The following is a 23,035-nucleotide window of genomic DNA, read 5'->3' as shown; positions in this document are numbered from 1 at the left end:
TCGACACTGATACGTCGATATTATATTGATCGATCGAGCGAGCGAGCGAGCGAGCATGGCTCGTTCGCGTCCGACAAAGGCTCGACGGGGGATGAAATTCCCCGTTCACCGATTCAACGCCGTCGCGGCGAGCGCGATTTAATTTGCTCTCGACGAGGTTTACAACGGCGAATAATTATGACGCCGCTCGACGCTACGCCGGGACGACGTCGAACGTGTAAGAGCCGGCACCTCTCGAAAATTTGATTTCACGAGCGAAGAAATACGATTCCTTTTATATGACGAGCGATGCCATCCTTTCGTCCTCTCGACATCGTGGCCTCTCCTCTCTTCCCCGCTCGACGAAGTCAAAGACCCCGGCGTATCGAGAGGGAGAGAGAAAGAGAGAGAGAGAGAGAGAAGACGTTCGAACGTCCATTCGTTCGAAAGGAAAGGGAGCGCGTCCCACGATACACCGTCGCGGTAGGTAAAAGATCAAAGCGAAGAAGTCGTGGACACCCTACGAGACGAGGACGTGCAGCGCGTCGTGTCGCAACGGGAACCTCCTCACTTTATGCCTTTCCGTCCCAACCCGTTCCGCCGTTGTCACTCGAGAAGTAGCAAAGATGTTACCAGTTCCAACGAGTTCCAAGGAGTTACGAACTGCTCCAAGACCCCTTCTTCCCCTTCCCCCGTTCCTACCTCCCTCTGTCCCTTTCACTCCACTGCTACCTTCAAGTGTTAGCTTCCCGTTCGCTTTCTCGCTACAGTGCTTGGGGAATCGGTTGTTACGGGACGCGACTGCCCGTGCTGGAATCTTGGAAGAGGTGACGCGTTACGTCAAACCAAAAATACCAGAAACGGTAAATATATAGGTGCCTGCCGGAAAAAATGTCTTTAATTTAACTATATTTTTTAACTTGGTTTTCTTTCATATTCAGTTAAATAGTCGAAATGGGAAGTTGAAGTATTTTATATTTAAGTTAAGTGCATAAATATTTAAACTGCAAAAATTTAGTTCAAGTTGAAAAATTTAGCCAATTCAATCAATATTTGATTAAATACGTTATTGTGGGTCGAAAAAGAATTATTTGGTTTCATAAAACTTTTTTTGCTATTTTTTTCAACATAAATTTTTAAAATGTCAGGGGAGAGAGAGAGAGAGAGAGAGAGAGAGAGAGAGAGAGAGAGAGAGAGAGAGAGAGAGAGAGAGGGGGGGGGGGACACATACACACACAGTCTCGCGCTAAATCTCATTACGTCGAGTCAAGTGGTGTCCGCTTTACCTTTGATAGAAATAAACTTTATATTTGTTATATGAGAGAAGCGTTTAATATTAGTTTTATCCTCTTCATCATTTCCTAAAGTTTATTAATGTAATTTTTCCGCATTTTAGAGGTAAAGAGGAAAGAGGGAGAGTGAAAGAGAGAGAGAGAATACTGTGTACAAATCAATCCTCGTAATTGAAGAATTATCCCTCGACATGAAAATGCAACCGTCATAGTTAGCCGCCGGACATTACTTTAAGAAACTTGAGCTCTTGGAAATCATTTTCGACCGGATGGGAAACGAGAACTTCACGGACTCGCGAAAGTTATTTCATACTACTTTGATGCAGCGTGCTCCAGGTCGACGAGGCTCCTGGCTTGGCTATACAAAGACACTCGAGTTTCGAAGTTGGTGGATTACAACCAACTTCGTCCGCAATATGTAACTTATAGAATTTACAGATACTTTGGCGGAAACGGTCGAGAGCCATTAACCGCTCTTGACATGTTTCCTAGATCCGGAGAAACATACTACACATAAGCCTAATTTAGACTAGTGTCAAGTCTCTATCTACTACGTCGCTCGTGTTCGTGATTTGCTACACTAACTTAAGTTAATAATTAGTCTACCGTCTATAGTCACTGTAGAAAAATCTCTTCAATTTTATTGGGTTTCAAGACACGATCTCCAAAAAAAAAGGAACATATACAATTTCTACTTGCATTTACTCGACAGTTCTGAAAAGTGTATGCTTTGTGTATTTTATTAAAAAAAATTGTATCAGAAGACAAAAATTGTAACTCTACTATTTTTGCTACCATTACTTTCTTCTTTTTATATCTTTATCAAAATTGCATTAAATTTTTAATGGATTAAGTTTGCAAAGGTCGTAAAATGGCCCGGAGTTGGACTTGGCATTCTGGTACAGTCAAATCTGTGTTTGCCCGGTGTTTATTTGCTTTGTTGCCGGTTAGTTCCAGAACTAAGCTCCACAGTCCAACATTATATACGTACGGCCGGAAATCGGTCATCCTTCGAGATACGTATGTGCGCGCGAATATTAACACAACGGCACGGTGGCGCGGGGGAGGGGGGGAAGGGTCCAATGGACCAGCTAACTCTTCGTAACGACGCGTGTAGTGGAAACGCATGTAAGCAAATGGACAAGTACAAAATACACCGGCGGAGCACAAACGACCACTCTCTCCTGCCCCGCGCGCGCGTTTCGCTGGGAGCTATAACACGCGCGCGCAGGGCAGACAGGTTGCACACACCGGGGCTGCACTGATCTAAAAGCCGAATAAGCACCCGCCGGCTAATGAGAAACAGCTAATCATACGTGCACCGTGTATTGTGTGTTCCATTACGCGGGTATACACAATATATATGTATACACGCGGACGTCCGTCCGCGGTATATCTTGGGAAATACTAAACGTATCAAAAACAGCTTCGCGCCTTCCCATTAAACACATTCATCCCGTCCCGTAAATCACCGCGTCCGATATTTCGCGCGTTAACTTCCGCGTCCCGCGTCCCGGAATATGTGTATATATATATATATATATATATATATATATATATATATATATATAATCCCGCGTTATCCCACAGTCGGAGAGAGAGTGCTTCGCAGCCGGCAACAGCCCGGGCTGTTATTCCCACTTCGTCATATCGCGCGCGTGTTCCGGAGGAAACTCTCCGCCGCCGATGCCGGAGTTGCGTGCGGAAAACGCGAACGAAAATAATTTGCATAATATTAGTATCGCGTTATATACAAAAGCGCGTACAATGCCCTTTTTCGCGTTCGCGCATTATAATTAGCATATATACTCTCTCGCCCCTCCTTTCGAGAGCACGACTCTTCGCCGACAAGCGGCGACATTATCGTATATAGCTCGTCGTCGTCGGTCGTCGTCGCGCTTATCTCCATCCGGTTATCTCGGAATTTTGTCGTCGCGGTTACAATCGTTGCAAAATGCCAGGCGCGCGCATGCGCAGTCGTGCAACATGTATAATAATTCCCGGACTATTTCGGAGAACCGAAGGACTGTTGTTGAAGCGCGACTGATTACCGACGGAATATTCACGATTCCGCAGCTGTGTGTACATCGTCGCTCGCGCATGCACACACACGTGTGTGTGTGGTGCGTGTGTGCGTATATATATATGCACACATTGTATATTTCACGAGATTTGCGCACGACCGCCGATGCCGCCGTTTGGTTTCCTCTAATCAAACAATTGGTACAACGTCGCCGGGAAGAGAGAAAGAGAGAGAGAGAGAGAGAGAGAGTGCGCTTCGCGCGCTAACGTTCTTAGCACTGTGTCGCATCGAATATTCTTTGTACTCGCGCCGTAAAGTCGAGATATCCCCCGTATACTCGCATCGATACTCGCGCGAAACGCAATTTCTGTCACGCGGCCGCACGGCAGAGAAAACGCGTGCTCACACAATCCGCCGGAGTAAATTCCGCTGATCCTAGTTCAATCCACTCTTGCTCGCTCTCTTTCTCTCTCTCTTTTCTTCCTCTTTCTCTCGATCCAGTCTTTCTGTCTCGGAGTCCTTCTTTCGCATGAGCAACACGCGGAAGGAGCAGATGTGCCCGCCGCGCGTTCGGCAAATCCAAAGGGAAAGAGGCCAAAGTAGCGAGAGATACAGAGAGAGAGAGAGAGAGAGACCGAAGGGGTTCAAACTTTGCGTCTGCTTTTCCTCTTCCTCCTCCCCCCCCCCTCCTCTCCCTTTTCTCCGCCCCTTTCTCACCCCTCGAAGATTCGCCTTATCTGTGTAACCATTCGGCACAGTATTCTACTTTACTCCTGCCGCGCGTATGTACGTATGTACTACTCTCTCTCCCCCGTTTTGACAGCGCGAGAAGCGAATCTCAGCCACGCCGCGCCGGGGAAATCCCCCGCGTTTCGTCATAGTCACCCAATTCCGCGGCGTGTGCGCGAATGCGCGCGAGTGCGCGGAATGAAATATGCTCGACTAACCCGCGCTTACGTACGTTATCCGCGCGCGAGGGGGTGTTACCGCGATATTTACGATATTTCGAGATTGCGGAGTATCGGCTTTTTTCCAGGGAAGGAAGGATAGAAAAATACCTAACGTATAACGCGTCTTACTCTCCGCGAGAGGGAAATATCGGGAAACACCGATAGATTCTTTTGGAGAAATTATCGGGCGGCTGGGGCGCCGCGCGGGCGTCTTGCTGACGGGTTGAAATCGTATTACGCGCGGCGATATTTACGACGCACTCGCGTATTCAATGAATAAAAATACCGATGGCCGCTTATTAAATTTTGAGCGTCTCCCGAGGAAATATTTCACAGATATGGTATTTTGATATCGGGGGCATTAATATTTCGATTCGGAACGCTAAATGTATTACAGCACGTGGGGATATTACGGTATCGCTCGCGATCACCGCGGCGTATCGATTCATTTTTGCAGGAATTGGTATCAATTTATTTATGACATTTTGCGCGAGGAACAAGAGAGTGGGAATTATCCGTTAAATTTTAAGCATTTCTGCGGGTACACGCGCGCGGGCCTCGCGTCACTTCCGTCTTCGTAGACACGAAAGCCGGAAGCGGGTATATGCCGCCGCTACCCTCGCGTACGCCGCTTACTAAATTAGTGCCGTTTCCACCCCTGGGCTCTACGATGCGACCTGTTCCTTATCTGTAACCACCATGCCGCCACGGACCGGTATCCACTATATCATCCGACTGGCACCCTCCACGGACTTTGTGCCTATCTTCTCCCCCCCTTCCATCCCCCCCGCTGCCACCGCATTCCCCCGCTCGCACGCATACCGGCGTGCACACAAACTGCCGTGGATTTAGTTAGTACGCGCCGCTGCGCGCCGGTTAGGCGGGTCTGTTCCGAACATGTGCTCTGGTATTAATTTGCCTATAGTCTGCCGATATGCACGTTTACACGTAGCGTACTCAACGTCGCGAGCAATCCCCCCTCCGAGCGAGTACAGGCATATATTTAACCTTTCGAAATGCGCTTCTTTGTTGCGCTTGTACAATTATAATTAATAAGGTTTTCCTAGTGCCATATCGAACGCTCTTCGGTTATAAATTATTCAGTCAGCACATGGCAATATTTCGCTAGCAAAACTGTCGATTATCGTTTTCAACATTGCGGTATCTTTTATAATTAAAAGCTTTAAATAAATTCGATTAATATACATAAAGAGGAGTTATCGACTTATCACATTTCACCTTATTATACTTATATAATTCGATACGCTGGGAATTTAAAACGTGTTGTAACGTTAACGTAGTAATCGTGGTTTGATTAAGTTAAGTCAGACTTTTGATATTTTATGTGCAGACAAGGATAAGATAATACGGAAAATATTACATGAAGAATGCTATAAAGGAAGACGGTAAAAACAGTTTCCACAGCGAGATGCAATCATTAATAAGGCCCTTATAAAAGTTTACAACCATCGTTAAATTTTAGCGTCGATTGTAGAACATAAAAGGTAATGCTTCTTCTTCAAACAATCAGAATACACTATTACGAGCGAACGGAAGTTGTGCCTTGTGTTGTTGAACAAGTACTTACTTACGGGCTTACAGAACATATCGAAAGCGGCACATTTTCTCCTCGTTACAAATTCCTTGTAGAAGACTTAAAGTTTAAGAATGTAATCAATGATTTAGTCGAGAATCGTCTATTTTGCTTAGAGTTTTGTAATTTTTAACGGGTAATAATTGCAAATATATAGAAAATATAATCATTTATGATTTAAAAGTAATAATACTTAAAGTATATCATTCTTTAAGTGCGAAAGAATTCGATCTTCATGATATAAATATTAATTTTTCTTTTAAAGATTTATTCAACGATTTACTTTCAAATTATTAATTTTGTTTGCAGTTTTTGAGTTTTTAATGGGTACTGGTCGAATATATATAAATTTAGAAAAAAAGTGTTTCTTGCATATGCAATGTGCAATTTTCAAAATGCGAAAAAATTCGATTTTTACGATTAGTGCTTCTTATGTCACATTGCTAACCATAAAGTTTTTCCAATAATCGAATTTCTGCTCTCAAATTTTCCTGAAAAAATTGTAGAAATAATAAAATATAACGCATCGTAAATGTGCATCTGCGATCGAGAGTAAGAATCGGAGAAACCCCCTTTTACATCTGGTTTAGGGAAATCTGTGCGCAACGTTACTATTTTTATGAAGACACGATTTGACGTATGCGTCGATGTAAAGCCAAAGAAATGTCATTTTGCGGCAATGTGGAAAATTGAACGAACAAGAAAAGAACGGATGAAAGAACGAAGACACGTAGGGACGCGGCACACGTGTGTGACACGCATATCGAGGACATCAGCAGCTGAAAGCAGCGAGCATGACAGTTAATATTCTAAGGGAGACAATGAGATTCGCGACGTGGAAATCACCAGAAGCGGCTGTTGCCGCTAATCGACATTAGCGGTCAAAGAAATGGCACAGTCGTCGAGAGAGCGCGTCAATAAACAAAGACCAGGCACACGGGCAACGGGGAATATAACGTGGGGACGAGCGCGGCCGGGGAAACCGTGGATCGAAGGGAGTGCACTTGATTTCTGGTTAATAAAACGTTATGCCAGACATAAAGTGATACGGCGACGTATCGCGAGTTATAGCACAATCGAGGCAGGGCGAGGAGACGGGCAGAGATGGTAGAGAAAGCCACTGCTGAGGCTACGTGTTGCGGCGGCGACGAGAGGCTCGGTTCGGGGCTGCAGGTAGACGAGCAGGGGCCTTAGGAGTGTACAGCAGTGACAGAGAGAAAGACCGAGAGAGAGAGAGAGAGAGAGAGAGAGAGGGAGACCGGGCCTCCTCTCACACGTACGCGATACGTAGGCGGCTGGTGTACGCGTAAAGAGCGTGTTGTCTCACGGTCACGCGTGTGCGAGATACGTAATGGGTTGAAGAGAGGAGATAGAGAGCGCAGTCGCGAAGCTGGAGCCACCCTCGCGACCCCCGGCAGGCAGCGCCGGCGTCGGCGGCGGCGGCATCAACCCCACCGGAACACCGTCCCGAGGAGGCCAGCGAGTTCGACTCGTGCCGGGCTACGAACCGCACACGGTTCGTCGATCGTTCACCTCGCGAAAGTGAGGGGGTGTTTTCGCTTGAAGGGAGACAGCGTCGCGACGCGACGCAACGCAACGCGACGCGACGCGACACGGGAGCGCGGCAATTTTCGTCGCCGTCTCTCGCCTTCCTCGCTTTTTCTTTTTTTTTCCTCCCCCTTCCGTCGACGGAGGAATATCGCGCGGAAAACGCGCTACAATCGCGTTGCAAATTCCGCGGGACGAGCAAGGGAAATCGCTGTCGCCGAATAAACAATACGATTTGTCTCGTCGCGAGTGCGTGCAGAGAGGACAACGTTGGAAGCGGGGAGGTGGAAGAGAGGAGGTTGAGCACGGACGAGTTAAATTCAGCGGTCGTTCGTCGACGGCGAAGAATGATCCGAGTGAGGAAGGAGCGCTGAGGACTCTATCTTCGGGGGAGGGAACGATATATAAGCCGCGCCGGTGTTGGAATCTCTCTCTCTCCCTGGTTCTCCCTGTGATTTATATAAGCCGCGATCGTAAATCCGCCCGCGATCGGCAGAAGAAGAAAGGAAGGAAGGAAGGAAGCAAGGAGTACCGTGTGTGCAGGTGTACCGTGTGTGTACGTGTGTACGTTCGTTCTTGACAGTATGACCAGTCACGAGTGAGGTCCTCCCTCCCCCCGGTACCCGGATCCATCCATTCCTGCGGAATCACACGAACACGTAAGTGCTGATTGCCTTCCTTTCGTCCGTGCAGTTGTACACGACGACGCGCGCGGGTCTTCATTACTTTCGGGTAAAACGCGCGTCGCCGCTTCGAGAGGCGCAAAGCGGAAATGAGAGAGCGTCGGTCGTTCGCGCCCATCGTACTCCCGGAGCACCGTGTGTACGATTGTTCAAGTCTCGGGGTGAGACTCATCCGCGCGTTTGCCGACGGAAAGGGACGGGTAATTGCATCAGCTGTGGGAAGCCTGTTCTCGGCGTCTTACCGCTTTTCCGTTTGGGAAGTCCCGAGGAATTCCGGAACGTATTAATATACACTGCGACAATAATTCCCTCGCCATCGAGATGGGTATTTGCAGGCTGAAAAATGGAAACCGAGTATCGACAGACTGCTAAAGTACGATATTCCGGAATCGCGCGGTAGGAGAGAGAAACCTGTGATATTACTAGTACCAGAGGAAATACTCATTAATTATTTTGAAGTTCTGAACAAAAAACACTTTAGAACGCTAAAATAGCAAGTTTTGGAAGTTTATTCCTGTTGTCATAAAAATGCCGTTCGCTCGACATTTAGTTGATATTTGAAATTTTGAAGTCCATTCTTCGATCACACACGTTTCGGACAGCTTTGGCGTCGATTGTAATAATTTCGATCGAGTTCCAAACTACTCGCCGCAAAACCGCGTTGCGATAAAAGAACAACGTGGCTATTCATTCAGTATTTATTATAAACAGCTTGTTTGAGCTTCCCCTACACTTTCTCTTCCCTTCCCTTTCTGCGTATAAATTCTTTATCCGTGTAAAGACGTTCGGCAAAATGATTTGACTTAAAGTCGCAAGGGATTTCTTCCCTCTTCCTGTGACGCCTAAGAGTCTGTATTGGATTAGAGAATTCAAGAATTACTTTAATTCAAGGACCGAAACTTTAATTTAATTCTTGAAAAATCGTATTCTTTCTTTCCTCCCCGATAAGGAAATAAGCCTTGACTTTTTCGTTCCTTCTTTCTCGATATTCGATTGTATGCATTTTTTCACCGCCCAGAGTAAAAAAACTCAGTGACCTCGACAACTTACCGATTTTCAGAAAGACAGTAAAGAGATTCTCAAGCTATCTCTCCAGTTTGCCTCACCGAAATATAAATTTATTGATTTTCTGATTTCGAGTGTCTCGCGAGATGTTAGAATTGCCATCCTTTATAATTGAGTTCAAGCTTCTCTACTCCTAATTCACTGCTTTCCTTAAACGCTGCATCCAATTTACTGCTGCTGCTCAGTGAAATCAGAATTCCGTGGAAGAACTTACTTCGGAATCTTATCCGTCGCAAATAGATTATGAGTCTCTTTCAAAATTTATTCATTAAAACGATCATTAAAATACACGGAAGCATGATTATTGCATGTGTATCGGAGCACCGGGAGGGGGAGGGGAGGGGGCTAACTAACCGCACCGTATAAAATTACCCATCGATTTTCTAATGAATTATCGAACATCGAGAAGCGAGAGGAATACATGAATGCGCAACGTGCGGGGCGCTTTATTTAAAGACACACTCGGGCACTCTTCATATTTTTTTCATCAGCTGTGGAGTAATGTGGCGTAATCGTCGCACCCTCCCGTGAGTGTAACTTCCCTCCTGCAGGCCGAGAACACGGAAATTGATCAAGCCGTCTAATTGGCAGCCAGACGCGGCTTTGATCTGGAAATTGCAGTTTCTGTTGTCTCGGGACCGAGCGCGGCTGAATCGCTCTCCTTGGCGGCGCCGTCTGTTTGCGCGGCGCGTTATCGCTAAACGAAACAACAATCGGCCCTCCGTCGCCGAGAGTGAGGGAACTTTAAACTTTACTTTAGAACGTCCTGGCGGAAGATAAATTATTACGAATCCCGCGTTAAACTCACGTGGCGGCAGCTACGGAGGAGGGACGGGGGAGGGACGAATGCACAAGGAATACATTAATGCGAGATGCATCGCGCGCGGAGCGAGCGCAAAACTAACATCTGCGTTATCCCCGAGAAACGCAAAATCGCTTAAGCGCGTCTTAAGCGCGGGGAGGCGAAACTTTCGCTATATCCGTCTGACAGTTATCCGATACATTACACGGCGGGATACCCGATATATTATGCGCGCGGGCTAGTGCACGTATATACAGAGTACAGACGCGAGTGTGCGAGCGGATAATTTTATTCCAGCACGCGAATTCCGCCGTCGCACGCGCGCTAATATTACGCTTTTTCCTCCTCGGGCGGGCCATATAGCTCGCCGCGCGAATCCCGCGGCGCGAATAGAATCGCGGGCGATTCGGCGTAATGATATTACATGCCATAAATTTTGCGCTCTAAAGAGAAAGGGGGCGAGGGAGTGGAGAAAGAGAAAGAGAGAGAGAGAGACGACAGAGGGAGAAAGGTATAGAGATGCAGTAACTTTTGAACATCGACCGATGTGCCTGCCAGACGGTGTGCGTTGGCCTCGCTTTCATCTCGTTACGAGCTCCTAATGTGCGAGCGTTGGCGGGTGCATCTGCCAGGTTTCTCCGTCGTAACGCCGCCGAATTCGCGATTACCCATTCCGCACCGCGCGGCTTTGTGCTATTAATCGACGTTTCCGTCAACGGCATCTTTCCCCAGCCCCTTAGGCTAGGTGGTGCACGACGATCTCCCCCCCCCTCCCCTCCTCCCTCTTTCCGTCGCGCCGATGATAACTCGCACGTCGAATTAAATGAAGTAATCATCCGCGTGCATGCGGATTATAGGACGGGAATGAGAATTGTGTACTACTACCGTGAGCGGTAGTAGTTTGAAAGTCCCGTGAACTTGGTGCATTTCGTCGTCGCTCCAAACCACCAGCGGGGCTTTCCGCGCGTTCGTTCTCCGCGCGCAAGCGAGAACGAAAAGTTTGAAAAGCATTAGCGCCAGCGCCAGTTAAATGAGGGACAATCGAAGCGTATTTTCGCTTTCATTATATTTCTCTTTTATTTCGTCTCCCGTTGTTTTGCCATTACGCTCTCGTGCACACGCACACAATTTCAAAGAAGCTCTCACCCCCGGAAGTACCAGCATGAAAATTACGCGCTCCCGTTGATTCTTCGCTACAATGTCGTGAAACTGAATTATTAAACGTTATATTTTACAGGTTTTTGCATTATATAACTTATGTAAGCGACCCTTGTTAAAAATAGCTGTTGCAATGTTCGTCGGATGTGTAAACTCGGCGATGTGACCGTCATGTCATCGAACAAATGTTTCAAGAGACAAATTTCGCGACAAAACACAATAGGTCGAGTCGATTAAACTCGGAAGCGACGTCACGCTAATAATGATTATATTAGTAATATTTATCGATACCTTAATTATCAAGAAACGTCGTACGAAACAGCAATAGAAGTAAATTGCTATTGTTCCGTGTTCGAAATATATTGGAGCGCGTTAACTTACTGCTGTAGTTATCGCAAACGATATTTTTCAATAATTTAAAGCCCCTGTTTTCTTCACTGTGCAGCCGTGTTGAATTATGATGTCAGGAGCGAAAAATTACGTAAACTTTTTCCCCCGCACTATTCGAGATAAGGGAATTCTTTTCGCACGCTATCACGTCTACACATGGTACAGTGTTATGAAAATATACCGATCTCTCTTTTCAATTTGTGGATTAATAAACAGCTATAAATTTTGCCGAAAGATGTTTATTTTGGTTAGAAACGTAGAACGCGTGTAGATTAAATTATATTTTATACATTCTTTTACTGAGACAAAATAGCAAAGAAGAAGTACTTTTAGACTCTTACTATTTATAATATTGAATGTATATGATAAACGCGATTAATTTACGTTAATGCATAATGCAAGGAAGAACATGATTCCTCACTTCTGACGTCATAATTCAATAAAGCCGCAGATTGAAAACAAGTCGCTTAAGTGCTACTGATAGATACACACATACACACACACATATCTGTAGTTATATGTATAATAAATTATACTATATAAATGTATTATATTTTATATGTGTGTGTGTGTATATTTATATAAAATACTGTTACGAATATGTAAAATCAGAAGAGAAGAGTGCAGCTCTAATTCAGCAGCGTTCGCTTTTCGGAAAAGGAAGGGCCACGATACTATAGTCTTTCACAAGCATCGCTTTTGCCATCATCAAGGGACTCATGTGGTGGCAGGTTGACGTGCCTGCAGGTTCTGTGGAAAACTGCGATACAAATGGATTAAAAGAATTTAGCGAGATTTCACTTTGTAAAACTAAATTCCTAGAGCACAAAAGTAATAGGAGGAATTAGCAAAAAGAAATTTGAAAGTTTTATTTTATTTTTCTATTTCCGATAGATTTTTTCCACAGGTATTAATTTATACCTCTTATACTCTACGCGATCGGGTAAATGTACGATCTAATTTCTACGGAATAAAAAGTGTAATTGAATGTTCATTATAAAATTTCTACGTAGTACAAATTTGCTACAAGATATTTTAATCCTGAAGAATAAACGCTATACGATCTCGTTAGAGAAATTAAAATGTTAATCAAAAAATGATTTAAAATTAGTTAAACTGACCTTAAAAAGTCTTATTAATTTCTTCTGAAACTAAATTTATTCTTGCTGGCATTATTACGTGTCAGGGCTGCAATAAATACAGAATTATGTGCTGTAATATCATCGTATCGTGACTTTAGTAAGTCTTTTACGAACGATACTTATCACTCGTGAACTCGGTGTTCTCTCTGGTAATCCGTTTGCGCTTGTCAGCGCAACAGACGTCGCTTTTGTTTCTAGAGAGACATTTAGAGATTATTTCATCTCGCGCGGCAAAGTAACGTCGAGAGAGAGAGAGAGAGCTAAAGAACGTTTTTCGAATTATTATATTATTCTGCATTACATCAGCATCTGGGTTCGACGAGAGAAGATTCTCGAGGTGGAAATTCGATTCTTTATGATTAATTTGAGTTTCGTATTAACGACGGATACACGGCACTCTCAATCTCGTTAATATTTGACGCAAAAATGACAAGAAAGAAAGAGAGAGAGAGGGAGAGAAAGAGGAAGGAGACAATGCGATGAGAAAGCTGCGCACGATGATAGATGGAATGCGACGTAAATCTTATTTGCCTCTATCTACGTCCATACCGTAGCACCTCCCTGCCAATATTGTCCGTTTTCGTATGCAACTTTTAACAGCCGAGATGTGTCGCTGTCATGCAAGCTTTCGTTTCTTTCGTGTGCGCGCTCACGTATATCTACGTATACATACCTACCAATGCGCCGATGCCGAACAAATCCGCGCGGAGACGACGCGTACGGACTTATATAAGTGATAAGCGTAACTCTCCTCGGAGTACCTGAAAATATCGAAATAGTCGAATGCGCGCATTCAGTCTAGTCGCGTTTCTCGAGCGCGCCCGTGATATTTCGCCTAACGTCAAGGCGAAAGCTGTCAGATGTCGTCCTCTTTTCATAAAGGCTCAATACGATGCGCGTCGGAACCTTTTTTGACGTTAATGCAAGATAATAAAGTCCTTCTCTCTCTCTCTCTCTCTCTCTCTCTCTCTCTCTCTCTGTCACACTGCTCGTTAAAGAGTTCGCGGAAAATCTTGCATTTTTAATTCTTTGTAACTCGAAGTAAAGTAGCGGCGCGACATTTTAGTTAATGAAAAATCGACCGCTACTTGATTAAAGACTCTACTATTAAAATTAAGGTCAGCGGTGTTCCGGAACCCTCTGTGTGGAATATTGATGGAACAGACGCTTTTTGATGGATAACCGATTTAGGATAGACAGCGAGCTTACCTCGTGAAATTGGAATGCTACTGTGTTATTACAAATGTTTATTAATAAACTACTTCAATTATAATTACATATTTTTGTGAAAAATCGATAAAAGAGCAAAATTACACATGACGTACGTCACATTATTCGTGAACAGGAAACTCTGAATTTTCGCAAATTTAATTAGGTAGATTCTCAATTATTGCTTTAATTAATAATTTATCTTTCAATAACCGTTGTGTCTGGATGAGAGAATTTGAGACGTATCAACATATAATAAAAATTAATCATATTTATTCGACAAATAGACGGAAAATATTACTCTTATCTTTTCCTCGGTACGTTTGTTTTCTCCAAAAACTAGAACGGCGTATTGATTCGTTTTGTTAAGAAAGATCATTTCCTCCGCCCGACAGTCAATCCGTCCATCGATATAGAAACGTAACGTTCTCACAATCGATCGATTATTTATTGCAGAGCGAGACAACTGCATTCTCGCTACGACGTCCGAGAAAATAAGAGGAAGGTTTGGTTTTTTGTTTCCGAACTCCGAACCGCGTTTTTACCGTCGATCTCGAGCCCGGTCGAGGGGCCGCGCCGGCGAGCCTCATGAGGGAGGATAACGTCGCCGGTCACACGGAAAGCGTTAAGAGCTATCATCTCGGGAGACTCGTTTCGCGCGTCGTAAATCACGGCGGAAAGTCTCGTCGGCTCTTTGACGCGTTTTATAACGCCTTAAAAGTGACCATTAATTATCGCGGGGCGCGCACGGTCGAATGCGTTCCGCGTACATTGTCGCCTACATTGTGTATCTTGCGCGCGCGCGCGCGCGCGTATGTGTGTGTGTGTGCGGATGCGTCTGTGTCGGAAACACATAAATTTCGAGCATACAGCTGTCGCTATGTCGGCTACGTTCGCGGAATAAATTCGCCGAGAGAAAGAATCGCGCGGCGCGGCGCGGCGCGGCGTACGTGTTCGAGTTTGGAAGTGACGCTCGATCAAGGGCGCCTCCCTCTCGACTCGAAAGCAGCCTCCCCCCTAGCCTCATTACAGCATAATATCGTTGTCGTAATAATAATAATCGGTCTCTAATTGAATTCGCATTCCGAGCCCGTGTTGTCTTCCCTCTCTCTCGCGCGCGCGCCCAGCGTCTCTCCCGCTTCCTCTCTCCTCCCCCTCGCCCTCTGTCATTTGTACTTTATGAATTTCGCGTTTGCTACCGTAAATAATTCAATGTGAATTCTCTCCCTCGGTTTAAACCAATTACCAATATATAATAAAACGATCGCCGTATGTAAAAACGGAGGACACGTCTCTCTCTTTCTCTCTCTCTCGCCGCTGCATGCACGCATGTTGTAATATAACGGATACAACGAATCGTCGATGAGCGTACGCATCAAAGAGAAATTCGCAGAACAAATGCGCGATTCGTTCCGAAGTGGCGCGCAGGCCGCGGCCGCAAAAGTGTTAATGGCTCGCGGGCCATGGTATTTCTGCACCATGAATATGCATCGCTCTTGATATATATCGAACAATAGTGCATTACGACCGGGAAGGCACTGGCAAAGTGAGTCCCGGCCAAAAAGAGAGGGCGGGAGAGCGGGGGTGCGGGGATAAGAGAAAGAAGGTGAGTCACAGGCTGGGAAATAAATCTTCCGCGGCCCTCAAATTAAGACGACTGGCGCGCTCGCGCGCCCGTGAAAGAGAGAGAGAGAGAGAGAGAGAAAGAAAAAGTGAGGGAGATCGAGGGGAGGACATTTACTCCTTAATGCGTCGACATGATTTCACGAATGCTAATGCGTTTCTTTTTCCCTCCTCGTTCTCCACGGGCCAATGTATGATAACGATCTGCCCGGCGGCGCGCCGTGCACGCGCCTTCTTTTTTTTTTTTCTTTCTCTCACTCCTACCGACGCGGGCTTATTGCACCGTCACTAATCGATTCATATTATCAACATTCCGTAGATTTTACGCACCATTTTCCACACGACCGCGCAATTTCCTACGGCGTAAAGAGACCCCGACGGGGAGAGGAGGGGAGAGCTCACTCGGTATGCCGTTTATTATATTTAAATCGTTCTCCTTCCCGCTCGCGATAAACTTTCCGTTTAGGTGACGATTACGCGGCGAATGCGAACGCGATAGGAACGAAACGATCGCCCTCTGCGTAAGTTGCACCCGGATATTTCTCGCGTGCTGTGAAAAAAAAAAAAAGAGTAACGAATTGCGAGGATATTTTATTCAAGAGTTTCGCAAAAATAAAAACGTAAAATACATACGGCGGAAAATATGTATATATGTGCACATAATGTATAGGTACGCTTCGCCAGGTCTGTTCTATGTACACCCGAAAAATTCATGCAGCTATCTGACACTTGTCACCTGGCGCACACGACACGTTAACGGGCATAACGAGATTCCGGTGCCAGTCGACAAAGCTGGCGTTGATCAAATTATTTCCTATTATCCGTGCCGCGCCGCGCTAGTTACCGTAATATCTAAAACAGCTGAAACACCCGGTGGCGCAGCCCGACGACCGCTAAACAGCACAATCAGCAATAGCTTCTCCGATGCCCGGTGGCGTTAAACGTGCGGAATTTTCGGCGAGAAAGAGAGAGAGAGAGAGAGAGAGAGAGAGAGAGAGAGAGAGAGAGAGAGAGAGAGAGAGAGAGAGACATTCGCAACTCGCTTATACCGCTTAATGAAACGCGGCATTTATTTTTTCCCCCCCTCCTCACTCGCACGCGCGGGTGACGACTGCGACGTTTGACGCGCGCGCGACCCGTTGCAACCCCTTAACATGCATCGGCCGTTTTTTCCCCGACTTGGAACTTCGCACGGTATCAATCACGTTTTATTGGCCCCGGCGCGCACTGTCTATACATTTTTTTACGACGCGCCAACACAGGTAGTAGTTATACCCGTCGATATAAATGCACGCGCGGGTATGACGCGCGTCCTACCCGCGCGCGTCCCAAACCTCCCAATTCATCGGCGGGGTAACAATAGACATAAAAATCCGAATGAATCTCGTTTTCGCTCGACTAAATCTCCTTTATTCTATCGAGATAGAAGGGTAGGTAATGGTATACCGCACGGAGTTTACATCGCAGTTCTTTAATTTAATCCGATCGCGAATACTTGGTCAATAAAAAAAAAAAAAAAATCGCCGTGTGTACACACGCTTCTGCATGTCGAGTCCAGATGAGGAGAGTGGTCCAACTCGATAACGTAAGAGCTTGCATAATATCTAAAAGGTGTACGAAGAATTTTTGCTGGCTGGCTGGCTCTCCTCGGAGTTTTCACAGCGTTCGCAAAATAAGAAGAGCGCGTTTTAATCGACGTGCGAAATAAAGCGCTTTTTCCTGCACTTTTTTTTCCACGTCAATTCGTCAAACGTAAAAATTTACCTTTTCCTCGAAAACATTCGCATCCCCGCGCAAAGAGATCGTTCGTTCCGTACGTATAACAAGATCACATTTAAGAGGGGGGAGTCATCTGTGTGCAGTGGAATTGACGGTGTTTTCGCAAGGCACCGCCGAGGATGAAAGGGGTTTAACGCGAGGCGGTAACGAACGAGTGTGTCAGGATTCAGACCGAGAAATTCTTTGTCCCGGCTATTGCTCAACGCTATCCCGCACAACAGAACTCCGTAATCATATAACGATTGCTTCATAGCGTGTACGATTCCACGCGCTGACTTTCTTCCCCGGCCTGTCCGCGGATTTACTGCGCGTTTGCCAGCCCACCTGCTATCGATACCGTAGATTATCCGCACGCACCCGGTTCCTTTTGTTCCCGAAAGGACTTCCTTCCGCGAGCTCCGCGTTTTCAACTTTCCGCTTTAAAAAGCGCGTGAAATAAACAACCAATTCGTGCGACGCACTTAATTCGAATAATGAATGTAACAACAATTGGCATTGTACGGAAAATTCGTGTAATGCTGATTATTAATAAAACATAAAATACGAATCGGATACAAAAAAAGGAGAATGTATTACAAGATATACATAAACGATTCCTAATTTTCGAGAGTAATTCAATTTTTCGAGATGAATTACATTTAATCGGTATGAATTCGTTTACTTTTTGCCCGTTGTACATTATTCACATACATCGTTTTTCCCCCCCTCTCCCGCCATTCGTAATGAATGCAATTATTGTGCACGATGCGCATTATTCGATTTCCAATTAGTCGGATTGTCCGCCTTTTATAATTCAACGATGGTTATATATTTTATGGATGTTTCACAAAAATAGGAAGATGAAATGCCTAGTTGATTATTTTCTGACACGAATTATACTCATCGTGATCGAACTGAAATTTTCAGTTCTCTTTTATCTGCCTAAACGAATTGCGATCGTTATAACTGCAGGATTTGCAGCAACGGTGAGTTTAACGCACATTTTGCAAAAAAACAGAGAAAATGAATTCTAAAATTAAAGTGATTAATGAGTTTTGCGGCAACGGTAAGCTAAACTCACCACAGTTGTCAATTCCATATACATTTCTCGCTCCGTCTAAATTTGTTTTATTTCTCCCGTCTACTCTAAAACCTATAAAGTTTACTTTTCAATATTCCAGTCCCAAATTTTTTTTGTAAAAGACTTTTAATCTCTTCGGAGTCGCGGGTCGTTCGTAAATATGTGTCTGGACGTTTAAAATATTTCTCACTGCTTAGCTGTTTCAAAAACTGCGAAATTGAGTAATTTCCCCGGGGAGAGGAGAAAGATTCTTATACGTATCGAGAATTTCCGCGAGAGTGCTAAAGACACGGCGGGACCTTGCGAAAGAAATGACGCGTAAATCGGAGATTCTTGCGAGGGATTCGTGAGGACGGTTGCGCCACCTTCTCAGGAATGCGCCGTAATTTAACTTAATTAAAGCAGCACGAGGAGGATCCGGCGGGCGAGAACGTACGCGCGCGTACGTTCGTTCGCGTTCGCTCAACCTGTACACGCCGATCGATATCGAGGAATTTTCTGCGGTGCTGCTGCTACTTGCTCGTGCATCCTCGTCGCGAGGATGCACAACATGCAACGAGCGAGCGAGAGAGAGAGAGAGAGAGAGAGAGCGGCGCAGTTTCTTGTCACGCGCGCGTTTCGTGCTTTCGCGTACCACATTTCCGGTCCCCTGCCCGCCGTCGAACGTATTTCCCGACACGGCCGCTTAGAGACCGCATTTACCTGCAAAACGTTTCAGGAGCGCATCTCGCGCCGCGCCCACGCCGCACCGCACCGCAGTGGACCTATATATGCGGTGGGTAATTGCGCCCGAGATATTTCGTCGCTCAGGGCCAACTAAAACTTCCCAACGACTTCCATTCGATGGCGGCAAGCTCCGCCGCCACCAGTGCGGGGGTAGAATTTTTTTTCCAAGAGATTTATAAAAAACTTTGCCTCCCTCGCTTATTTTCAAGGGGTATAATTGCGTTTAATTCAACGTGCGTCGAGCTATCAAAGGTTTTATAAAGGAAGCTGAATATCGTCTTTCCTGTTAATATCGTTCCGGTAATGCTGACTCCCTCATACCCGATAATCTCGTAAAGGTATTTGATTTTTTTATATTCCGCTTCGTCTTGTAAAGCGTCAGCACAGGTATAAAAGGAAAAAAAACAAAAAAACAAACGGTTTTAATTGATAGTAAGTTATACGAAATACACGAGGCGATATGACGGGTATCAATTTCCTATAAATCTTTTAATACTATTGAATGTTTTTATACGGACTCATTTAGACCGCATGCCCATTAAAAACTTAACAAGATTTATGGATCCGCGGTCAAGGTTAATGATCCGTGAACTAGACCGCATGGCGTCACCGTGCAGCACAAATTATTATAGTTTTTAATCACGACTGAAAATGTAGGAGAGAAGCACAGGATAACATTTTTTTTTCTAATAAAGATGAGAAAAATTTGTTGCTGCTGGATATTTTTTTTTTAAATTTCTTGCCAGGTTTATTTTTAAATCGCACGAAAGGTTGTTAGTCGACAGTGAATTATATAAAGCATACAAAGCGATGTGATCAATTTCTTATAAATTATTTTTTAATTCTACTCAATTTTTTATATGGATTTATTTATAGACTGCATGCCCATTAAAAACTTAACATTAATTAGAAAAAATCTTACATATTGCAGAAGTAAATTAAACTTTAAAAAACATGAATTATTTATATATAACCTTTGTATATCTTATTCGTTTCTTTTAGAACTCTTCTAATTTTCTTTTATGGTTTAGTGTATATTTATATTTTATTGTCAATATTAGATTCGCATCAACATCTTATTCGCCAGTATCTTGGTCCTATCCGTTCGTCGCGTCAATATTGGATCGTTTTATTTAATATTTCTTTTTCGAGAAGCTCGTTTGTGTGAGCATCTCCCCAGCGTTATCCCGAAAAATTCAAAGAAACGGCATACCGCCTTGCATCCACAGCCACAGATCCGTTTACGCTACACGCGTTACGTACATACACCCGTGATTGGGCGACACGCCAACTTAACGAGCACGTATCTCGCGCAAAAAAACAAACCACGCCCTCGCTCCCGATGCAAGAATTCGGCGGAAGAATGTATAAACAGCGAGGGCGGGTCGACGAGATCGCTGATTAAAAGGGGTTGCGAGCGCGAGCCGGCACGACCGACGGAGGGTTGCGCCCGGATTAGATAGTAGCCCAGGCGTGCGGTTATTACGACTCGGTACGATTTCTTGTAAGGGCGGAAAATGAGCGAGAACTTTAGCCTATTAAGCGCAGAGTACAATTCGCCGGCGGTAAAGACTACACGCGATCGCTCATTTACATTTTTTTTTTCCACTGTCAAGCGGCCATCAATTTTATTTTGCTTGCCTCCATTTCGAATGCGCCACTGATTCGCGAGGAGAGTACAGTCTATTTCGAAATAATCAATTTAAGCTTTAGTGACAGGTCTATATTTATCAAATTGGATTCAATATCTTTTTAATGAAGATTGAGACGAAACTCGCAATTTTTCAATATCAAAATTCTATTAAAGTAAATTCACCCTGATCAATTTTGCATAAAGACTAAAGCTTCCTTACTTATTCGCACTTTATAACTTGCGAACGGTTATTCATATTTATTCAATAATAATTAAGAGATCGTTGAGAATTTTATTAATAGAATAAGTAATTATAAAGAATTTACAGAATGAAGCATTTACAAGATAGACATACTCAGAATTTGTACAGTGAGAAAAATAAGTTAATTTAACTAAATTTTTCAACTTCATTGAATTTCTTTAATTCAAATACTTATGTTCTTTAGTCAAATATATAAAGATTTAATTTAAAATTCAAATATTTTATGTATTCAAGTTAATAAATAAATACTGGAACTAAAGAAATTTAATTGAGTTAAAAAATTTAGTCAAAGTAACAACATTTTTTTTCTCAGTGTAGAATCTAAGAAAAACGTTCCAATAATTGAATATACATATATATTCGGATTCTTATAAAAACATTCATTATTATTAATCTCAAGTGTTTATAATATTAGATATATATTGTGATATAATAGATTAGATTTTAAGAATTAAATGTTTACATATCTATAAAAATATATTTAAACTCTTTAAAAAATACACAATCTCTTTACATAAATTGAGATAATCTTAAATTTGAGATAATACGTATATTTGAGATAATACGTATATGGATTATTAAATTCTTAAAATTAAATCCATTAGCTTAAATCTATATTTTTAATACTGAAACGCTAATTTTACTTTTTAGTGATCTAAAATGGTTCGATATTATGTAAGTTCTTCAATTATAGACTTTACTTCAATTATAGTCTTTGAAACCCTCAATTATTCAAAGAAATTTGTTTAAACTTTAATCGTTTATTTTGGAACACCTCACAAGAACGACGCAAGAAAAGGGCAAGAAAAAAAAATAATGATATTATTGGACTCCCGCGAGTCGAATAATGAGTAGCAAGCGATCAAAGAAAAACGCGCGAGGGAATCATGCAGCCCGGCACAAAAGATACAACGAGTTAGGTGAGAAAGAGCGGGATGGGACCGATAGTCGCGAGTATCCATTACGAGTCGAGGGCTCCCTCCCTCCCTCTTTCTCCTTCCGCGAGGGCCGCCGGTAAGGAAAATAAACGAGAGTTCCAGCTCGTTAGCCGTCGAACGGGCTCCGTGCTAATAAATGCAACACGCGATGTTCTATTTGCATCTACCTCCGTAACGACGGCCGAATCGGACCTTTGCGTGCACTTGGAGAAAAGTTTTCAGGGCGAGACGACGGGCGACGGTCGGTGGCGGCGGCGAGCGCTGCTGAAGCTGCGAATTAGCCGCGATTGGACCCTCGGTCGCACGTTAATCGCGACCGGAGATGCGCGACGTGCGCACGCATGTTAAACAGCCGCGCGTGTGCCTCGCTGTGTGCAGCGTTATCGAAAAACAAAACTCGGCTGCACGGTCGTGGTGCACGATGAATGTACATACGCCCGCTCCAGAGCGAGCGGTCGCTCTCGACGAATTAAAGAATTCAAAGCCGAATTAAATGGAGTGAAACTGTACGTTTTCAAAGAGGAATGCTACGGTGCACGCGAATTAAATATGCAGGCAAATATTTTGCAAAAGTCGCGGAATAAAGGTGCACAGATCCCCCCCCCCTCTCTTTTTCTCTCTCTCTTTCTCTCTCTGCAATTGAAAAGAATATATGAATATGTATGCGTTTAAAAGGGGCGCTCTCAAACTGCGACGTATTACGTATCTGAAAAATGCAGCCCGAAGGGCTAGTTAAACTAAAAACTCGCGTTAAAGCCCTGCGCTCCGAGTTCTCGAGATGAGAAGGATACGGGATACACGGGAAGCGTGCAGGGAGAAACGGAGAGGAAGCGATACATCGTTCACCATATACAACGTTCGCTGATTTAATTTCGGCGCATCACGCACGAGTGGCAGCTGACGTTCGCTGTCACTTGGTCGGAAACTGCTATCGTTTCAAGCTTATCGAGCAGTATGCTCGTACAAATAAGGCTACTCGTGCGTTATCTCTCTCTCTCTCTCTCTCTCTCTCTCTCTCTCTCTCTCTCGTATAGCCAGTTCAATAACAATTAATGCAATTGTTGCATCAAAACTAACTAAAACAAAGAGATTTTCTTCTAAATTTAAAAACACTCTAAATAAGATATTTATTTAAACGGTCCATATGCTCCTACTTTCTTAACATTTGTGGAATAGAAA

At 44.2% G+C, this 23,035-nt stretch overlaps 1 protein-coding gene across 1 annotated transcript in view; it reads left to right on the top strand.

Annotated features, from left to right (window-relative positions):
* Positions 1–7,298: 7,298 nt before the first annotated feature.
* LOC105832128 (acid sphingomyelinase-like phosphodiesterase 3b) overlaps positions 7,299–23,035 on the top strand; it is a 45,327-nt gene continuing 29,590 nt past the window's right edge. Inside the window, exon 1 of the mRNA XM_012672793.3 lies at positions 7,299–8,045. The gene's annotated coding sequence lies outside the window, so the exon portion shown is untranslated. The remainder of the gene's footprint in view (positions 8,046–23,035) is intronic.

Source organism: Monomorium pharaonis, chromosome 5, assembly GCF_013373865.1.
Source record: "Monomorium pharaonis isolate MP-MQ-018 chromosome 5, ASM1337386v2, whole genome shotgun sequence".
In the NCBI taxonomy this organism is placed as follows: domain Eukaryota; kingdom Metazoa; phylum Arthropoda; class Insecta; order Hymenoptera; family Formicidae; genus Monomorium; species Monomorium pharaonis.
The sequence above is the reverse complement of the archived record's forward strand: the minus strand, read 5'-3'. Positions and strand labels throughout refer to the sequence as shown.